The sequence below is a fragment of the Helianthus annuus genome, chromosome 9 (assembly GCF_002127325.2).
Source record: "Helianthus annuus cultivar XRQ/B chromosome 9, HanXRQr2.0-SUNRISE, whole genome shotgun sequence".
Lineage (NCBI taxonomy): Eukaryota > Viridiplantae > Streptophyta > Magnoliopsida > Asterales > Asteraceae > Helianthus > Helianthus annuus.
The window spans coordinates 130,965,704-130,972,618 of record NC_035441.2 but is presented as its reverse complement, the minus strand read 5'-3'; the positions used below and the strand labels follow the sequence as shown (position 1 = coordinate 130,972,618).

At 37.1% G+C, this 6,915-nt stretch overlaps 1 long non-coding RNA gene across 1 annotated transcript; it reads right to left on the bottom strand.

The window, feature by feature from the left end:
* Positions 1-1,923: 1,923 nt before the first annotated feature.
* LOC110874678 lies at positions 1,924-2,553 on the bottom strand. The gene is made up of 3 exons (XR_002556136.2): positions 2,410-2,553; positions 2,244-2,323; positions 1,924-2,149 (listed from the first exon to the last, which is right to left on the bottom strand). It is a non-coding gene; the product is annotated as an uncharacterized LOC110874678 (long non-coding RNA).
* Between the last annotated feature and the right edge of the window lie 4,362 nt (positions 2,554-6,915).

Here is a 6,915-nt window from a genome sequence, read left to right as displayed (position 1 = left end):
ATTTGAAAGCAAATGCCATAATGATTTTTTGAAATTTTATTTTAACTTTAATCAAGATATAATAACCGTCAATTTGAAATTCAAAATTTGCTTAATCAAATGTCCAAAGCTCAAGAAATCAGCATTAATTACTGTTTTGATTTGAAACAAATAGTCATCAAGAATTTTTTTTTATTTTTTAATTTAACTTTAAATTTTATCATAAAAATAATGTTGGTGGAACTCTTATGTAATTGGAATGTAAAGATTAGGTAAAATGGTAATTTGATTGTAATTCTAGTTTTCATTTGATAATTTCAATGTATCACAAATTAACAACATCAATAATAAAAATGTGAGCACTGACTATTTTTTAGGGAAACCGCTGATGGTCAATATCAGTGAATGTTAACAATGTAAAAGTGAACAGTGGCTATTTTTTCGAATCAGTGGATACCAACCAGTTTTCGAAACCCTGATGTTCGGTCAGTCAGTGGTCAACATGGAGATTGAAGAAACAGAGGTTGTATTTCAGCAGTGGAATACTTGAACAATCAAATGTGATAAATAGTGTTACGTATAAACAACAGTCCTAAACACTGTTACATATAAACACTGATGCCATAAAAATGCTTACATATAAAACATTGAGGTGATGACATCTAACAACCTAACAGTGTTTAAAACATTGATGCGGAAACACTGTTAACATAAACAAATAAACAATAGAATAACTAAAGTTGATGTTGAACCACTGTTGTAGTTTGACACTGTTGTTGGACGTCATAAATTTCAGATTTAATTTTCAAAGGTAAGTAGTGTATATATTTATACGCTGCTTTATTAAACTAATTAAATATTAGAAATGATATGCAAATTAGGAAAAAAAAGAGAGAACGAAAATTTTAAATTACCATTTTGCATATTTTGAATTTCAAAATTGATGATATTATCAGTAACTACTGACTTGATTTGAAAGCAAATGCCATAATGACTTATTGAAAATTTATTTTAACTTTAATCAAGATATAATAACCGTCAATTTGAAATTCAAAATTTGCTTAATCAAATGTCCAAAGCTCAAGAAATCAGCATTAATTACTAATTTGATTTGAAACAAATAGTCACCAAGAATTTTTTTTATTTTTTAATTTAACTTTAAATTTTATCATGAAAATAATGTTGGTGGAACTCTTATGTAATTGGATGTCAACAACGTAAAAGTGAGCAGTGGCTATTTTTCCGATCAGTGGATACCAACCAGTTTTGTAAACACTGATGTTTGGTCAATCAGTGGTCAACAGGGAGATTGAAGAAACAGAGGTTGTATTTCAGCAGTGGAATATTTTGAACAATCAAATGCTTGAACCAATTTCAAGAATACTATACCCAAACAATCAAGATGAGGTGCTTAATATTCATCCAAGTGTATAGGAATTTTTTTAGTATAAAAATGAAACAACTGTTCAATTAATAGTACAGATCAAAACACTGAAGTGATAGGATAAATTATGTTACATATAAGCACTGTTAAAATAAACAAAGATAGAATAAACACTGTTAACATAAACAAAGATAGAATAACTAATGTTGATGGGGAACCACTGTTGTTAGAGAGTGTTTCACATTTAGTTGATCAGTGCTTGTCTGGACTTTGGTCTTGATCAGTGGTTTTTCTTAATTGAACAGTGGATGATGTTTATCAAACTTTATGTACAACCATCATTATATCCAACACTTGTTAGGCAGATCAGTGATTTGCCATATTAACTTGTTATAACCACTGTCATTGTAGGAAACTTCAGTTTACCTACAAAAACTGATGAATTTAGAATAAATAATGCAAACTATTGTTAAGTCAAACAGCTGATGGAAAACTTCTTAAGCACTGCTAGTAATTAAAACACCGATAGTGATTAACAAAACTACGTTTAATTTCTCAAATTGAGATGACGGGAGATCTGCAAAGGATTACAAATGAATCAATGCACCAATAAACAGTAAATCAAAACGTTAGAAATACCAAAAAATAAATCACACCAATTTAAGTTACCTTGGTGATGTCCTAAACTTTTGTACTGGTATCACCTATCAACACACCTGGTATCACCTTTCACAATTCCATCTCCTCAACAACCGTCCGGCAGAGGTTGCTTCTAATCAACAAACTCTATAAACCAACAAAAAAGCTTTAGAAAGACAAAGTACAAAACATATCAAAATAAATCTACTCGTAATCACATGATACAACAAAGCAAACATACCAGAGTCACCGATTAAGAGGAGCTTGTACAAAAGCGTTCATCGAGTACGATAAGAAACCCTAGGAGATCTGTTTCTTCTTCTGAGGATAGAAAAGGTGTAATCATGTTCAGTATGAGAAAATAGATAAAACGAAATAAAATTTCTGAATAAGAAAATAGATCTTACATGATTATTCTCTTCTTCAACCACTCGACGGTACATGATTTAGGGTTTCAAATGCAGATGTACCCAATAGAAGTAACCTCTGTCGAACATTGTTGAGGAGATGAATATGAGAAGAAGAAGAAGAAGAAAGATAAACATTAGAGAGGATAAACATCGATCGGAATAGAGCAGAGCAGAGAGAGAAAGAAAGCATTAGCCCTAAATGAGTAAATGAGGGATGATACAAAAAGAGGAGAGTAGTGGTACTGTTGGGCGGGAAAAGAGAACTGAGGATGCCCTAATTAAGTGACACTGATGTGCTAAAAGTGGTTCAATTAAATTAACTAAATTAAACCCTAAACTAGAATCTCTAAGCTTTAAATTTATAAAACTAAGACTCTCTAAACCCTAAACCACATGACCGACAAGTGTAGCGATCGATGCAGTATAGCCTAAAGAAGTCCGAGTATCGAACCTAAGAGACTCTACTAATTACGCTAATGACTCTATCTAGACTTAGACTGACACGGACTTTAACTAATTTGTTTATTGATTGGGGGGGGGGGTTTCTAAAAATCCTAAGAATGCAAATAACGAATAACTAGATTAGCTAAATAACTAACACGAACTCGAACGAAGACTTTGACCAAAGATGATGAAGACTACCTAGGCTAGACGCAAGCTAAACTCAGAATGGATTTCTATTCGATAATTTTATGGTATGGAACCGGGATCTTTGGATACTAAACCTATTAAGACACCACTAAGCCCCTCAAACACTCTCAAGGCGATTCTTGTGGCACTACCTAGGCGGTTACGCTTACCAGTTTTCTAGATTTCCTCACAGTCCTCTAGTTTCTTGAAAGTGCCTATATAAGACAATCTACCTCACAGCGTGAAAGTCTAAAGCAACTACGGGTTTTAATCTTGGTTTAATAGACAATGGAATGCTTAAGGACTTATAAACCAAACCGAGACCTATTAATAACCTCGAGCCTCACAGCGACAAAATTAGCAGAACACTTGATTTTATTAAATTACCGAATATTACTTCTAAGGTTACTTACAAGATTTTCACCCAAAAGGATTAATGATCTCTTACGTGATAAAGACCGTCACCTAAATCAAAAACCCTAGCACAACCCTATTATGTGATAAAGACCGTCACCAAGGATTATATGAAGCAATAAACAGTAAACAATTGTCAAGCACGCATATACACCAAGTTAAATTCCCAAAGCTTTTACAATACAAGAAAAATCCATAACCACGCCAAGAACCGAATAAAAATCCAAACTTTATTAAACTATTGTCATTAGCCTAGGTAGTTAAAGGTTTTTAGCCAGAAAACATGATCAAGAACATAAAGAAAATCATAAACAGATCTGAATTCATCGTGTTACACATAAAAACGAACGAAGAACGAAAGATTAGGATAGTAAAACCCGTAGTCTTCACTCTCGAACGCTCCTGGAGTATACCCGAATGATTCCTTACTTCCCAAGATGCTCGAAAACCTTCAACAGCCTTCAATGGTGCTTCAAGATCCAAAATTCGTATATGATGCCGACTGTTGATGAAGATGATGTTTTATAACTTCAAAAAAAACCCTACTAGCCGTTGCCTGTTGAGTGGGCTGCACGTATACACATCTCTCGCGGCCCGCGTAGTACGTAAACATAAGCTTACGCGGCCCAGCCGGATTTCAAATCTCCGGAATCCTATTTTAAGTTGACGCGGGCCGCGTAAAAGGTAACTTAAACTTACGCGGCCCGCCTAGAAGCTCCAGAATTGATGTTTTGCTTTGTTCTTGCTTCCGAGGCCTCGTTTTCCGATCCAGCCTTTCACCTTTCCAGATTTCAACTCATTTCTGCTTCTTTTGGCTGTAAAGACCTGGAAATCACAAAATATCAATAGTATGTACATTCTACGCTAAAAACGGACTAAAAACGAATATCTAACGACTAAAACGGACGCGAATAAAGATGTATTTTACAATACATTAAATATCCCCACACTTGACTTTTTTTTCGTCCTCGAAAAAGAATTGTGCAAACGGAATCATAGTCTGAATAGTCGATCGGGACAAAAGCTTAAGTTATTTATTAAATCGACACTCGTGTTAGCCGTGATTGCAAGTATAATGATCCTCTTAAACCCAACCCGGTTCCAAGCCCTTATCATGCAATTTAGGTTCAAGTTCGGTCAATCCACCTAGGGTCTCACGCTAAGAATTGCAAGTCCACCTAATCCCCCCTCAAGCTTATAGGACAAAAGGAACCACCACTGGGTTATTTCCTAACCGCCTTATACCAAGATCAAGAGAGTTTAAAATCAAATCTATTCTTTCCATTTTTTTTCATCACTTTTTCTCATTTTTTTACGAGTGTAGACGTTGCTTTCCCTAATCCCAGAGGCATTCCGCCTGTAGAGTCGCTATCCCCAACCACAGATTACATAGGCTTTGGTACTTTTTTTATTTATTTTTTTTGCAAGGTCGATTTCACACACTCTAGCGGTAATCCGGCTGTAGAGTCGCTATCCCCAACCACAAACTACATAGAATGGCTACTTTCATTTAGTTTCTAGCTCGCTTATTTATATATTTTTTCCTTTTTCAACGTGATAATGACCAAAAACTCTAACAATCTTAGCTTATAACGGCATCCCTTATACTATTTTTGGCGGTTTCAATTTCCCCACTATCCCTAGATGAGAACCCACTAGTAGACCGACAATTAGGTATAATTAATATCAAAGGAACCCAGAACCGAATCAAGCCTACCCGCGCATCCCAAACTAGACACAAGCACGATTATATTATCTCATATTATTATTATTTGAACCCGATCAAAACCCCGACTTTTCTATCATTTTCAATTTTTATTTTGCAAACTTCTTGTTTCAAAAGACATTTTCTAATTTTTTTTAATTTTTTTTTGGATTTTTGAAAATTTTCATTTTTTTTTGTATTTTTCGGCTTTTTATGATTCGACTCCCTAAACTAACGACTCAAGACTCAAATGTCCCATCCCCACACTTAAATATTGCATTGTCCCTGATGCAAGGATGAAAACACGACTCCTAAAACCTAAAAAAATCAAAATAAATAAATATACAAGTATACAAGTGGAACGGCTTAGCTGAATAAATATGTGAGACTGTCAGTGTGCCAGTCGATACCACCTATGCCCTCCACTCCAAACGCGCTCATCAAACTGTAAAAACTCGGACACGCGAACGGAAGCGACAAAAAAACAACCTAAACAAGCATAATATATACCATAGTAAGCACAAGTCAAACCATCATCAGCGTATTAACCAACCCCAAAACCCTACCAACCAGTATATAATATCAGTACAGACCAAAATATGAGGATCAAAAACAACATAAAAAAAAAATAAAAGATATAAGCTCCATAAGCACTGCTGCGTATCCTCATGCTCCACCCTGCTGCCCGCTTGCAGGATCCTCCTACTGTGGTTGCCAAGATGCTGGTGGTGGTAACTGTAAATGACCAAGAAGAACCTGAATACCATCCCACATCTCCTGCCTAACCTGCTGCACCTCCTGCCTAACATCCCTCATCTCCTGCCTAACCTGCTCCACTCTATCATACAATGCCTCTAATGTCAACGGCTCTGGCCGCGGCTGCCTAATCGGGTGCTCGCGTGCTGGCAACTGATGCCTCTGAAGCGGCACCTGATAACGCTGTGGAATCGCAGCCTGCAACGCCCCTTCGGCAGCTGAATCTGGTGGAGGTGGCACCTGCTGCCCCTCTAACACCGCCTCCCAGACTGGTGGATCATCCCATGTAACTATCCTCGCCATCTGAAAGCTCCTCAGCTCCATAAGTGATGGAGCTGGTCCTGTACGCATCCTCTCAGGAGGAAAATCAGCAAATATACCCAAATTCGCTGCCAACATCGTAATATACGGCCCGCCATATAACCTCGCCTTTCCTCCTCCCTTCTTCGGCCTCACCAACGACCATGCCAGAATTCTCACTAAATTTGCTGGGCGACGCTCCACCATGCACATCAGACAAAACAAACTGTGCTGATTCACCTTATTATCCCCCTCGTGCCTGCCTATCAATGTAGCTGCCAGTATCTTGTGCACGAATCTATAAACAGGATCTCTGATATCCGATGCTACCATGTTGTTTGAAAATGGTGAAATAGCAATAGTGCACCAAAACCTCGCTAACTCCTCCTTCAACACACAATAATCCTACCTCTCCTTCACTACCTGCCTCAGCAAACCCCTAAACTCCTCAGACTCGACCTCCTAAACTGTGTAAAACCCAGTCGCCTCTGTGAACTGTGGTAAACTCATGTTGAAGATCCTTTTACCCAACACAAATGATACTACATCCGGCTCATCAAAACCCCCTGGATACCTATAGTAAAATGTGGAATGAAACTCCAGGGTGAGCTCGTGATACTGTGGCGCGTCACAATCCAACGCCATCATAAACTTTGGCCCTAATAGCTCCTGCAGCCTCTCAACCTGCCCCAACTGAC